Genomic DNA, 1,845 nt, shown 5'->3' with positions numbered 1-1,845 from the left:
CTATACATGTAAGAACTCACGGGACGGTGATCGGAAGCCGTGAGTTCGAGTTATTCACTTGTAGCGGACTGTTTTGTGTTGCTATTGGGCTGCATGTTTTACTAATATTTTGTGGAGTTTTGGATGTGTAAGGGTGTGGAGGAACACCATATATATGCAAGGTTGTGGGATGATAGTGATTCGTAACATTTCCGGGTCGTTTGACACGACTACGGTAGTCGTCGTATGTATGATGTAATAAGGTTGTGCGTGGACTATTTTGGCAGGCTCAATATGTTTATTATTGATGTTGTTTGGGCTGTTTGGTTATTGTTTGTAATGGTGTGAAGTCATATATATAGGGGAGGTGCTGTCCGTTTCAACGTAAAATAGGTTGTGGTCGATACATAATAGTTATGACGCTTAAATGATAACGATAGTATCGTTTCTCTTATTGTAGACTAAGGAGTTGTGACAATTGCATAGCTTGTGATTGGGGCAGTATATACAAGGTATGTGAGGCTATCCCTTTTCTTCTTTTGCACGACTCTGATTGTACATAATGTAATGAACGAGCTTCCAAAGATACTCTACTCTTAGAAGCTAGCAGTACTTACATTGCTTTCCCTCTTATGGAACGATTGATGTTAATGTTGCTTCTCTTATTCTTATGTTATCAATGTTGTTGGTACTTCCTAATTCTTATAAGGTTCGTAATGAAGAGTTGGTCCTAATAACGTGTACAGAGGATACCGACCTTACGTCACTCCGAAAGGTTTAGAATGTGATTCCATGAGTCAAGCATGCATTATATATATGTATCTATTTTACTCTACCGAGCCGCGCTATAGTCCGCCGGGTACGACACATATTGTGCAACCACTGATCAGTTGGGTTTTACCGAGCTCCACGTGGCCGGGTACAATTCTACCGAGCCTTATGACGGCCGAGTATGTTTTTACCAAGCCTATTATGGCTGGGTACGATATGATGATGATGATGCCCACAGAGGCGTATGTTTTAAAAGTTTATGTATACATACATATGTATCATGCATTTTATGTCAGTAGCCCTTAGAGGTACTCAGATGTTCCAGGTTGTATATTCTCTATCCCTGCTTACATTAATGTTCATATTTATGGTTCCCTGCCTTACATACTCAATACTTTATTTGTATTGACGTCCTTTTGTTTGTGGACGCTGCATGTCGTGCTGCAGGCCCTAATAGACAGGCAGGTGCAGCTCCCCCACCATAGTAGGTTGTCCAGTTCAGCAGTGATTGGCGAGATCCCTTATCCGGACTTGCCGTGGTCTTGGTATGCATTTTTGTTATAGACATTATGGGTATGTCGGGGCCCTGTTCCGGCTATGTTGCAACACTTATGTTCATTTAGAGGCTCATAGACAAGTGTCGACTCATGTATAGTTTGGTATGCATTGTCGGCTGGTTTTTGTTGTATAGTCTTTCATGGTAGCGTGGTAGCTCGTACCTTATATGTAGTTTCTTGATTGTCTGGTCATCCCCTGCTATGTATGTTCATGCCATCATATTTTATTGCTGGTTGTCCATGATGCAGGTCTACCATTTATATTGATTTCGTCAATCTTAAAAGATAATAAAAAAAAGGTTAGATAAAATGTATGTTGGTGCTCGGCAATTATGGTCGGGTGCTAGTCATGGCCTCCAGTTTGGGTCGTGACAAACTTGGTATCAGAGCAAGTCTGTCCTAGGGATTGTCTATGAGCAATGTCTAGTAGAGTCTTGATTATGGATGTGTAGCGTGCCACATTTATAATCAGGAGGCTACATGACATCTAGGGTGGTTACCTTCTTCCTGAATCTAGATCGTGCATAGAGTTGAGTCG

Source organism: Nicotiana tabacum, chromosome 8 (assembly GCF_000715075.1).
Source record: "Nicotiana tabacum cultivar K326 chromosome 8, ASM71507v2, whole genome shotgun sequence".
In the NCBI taxonomy this organism is placed as follows: domain Eukaryota; kingdom Viridiplantae; phylum Streptophyta; class Magnoliopsida; order Solanales; family Solanaceae; genus Nicotiana; species Nicotiana tabacum.
The sequence above is the reverse complement of the archived record's forward strand: the minus strand, read 5'-3'. Positions refer to the sequence as shown.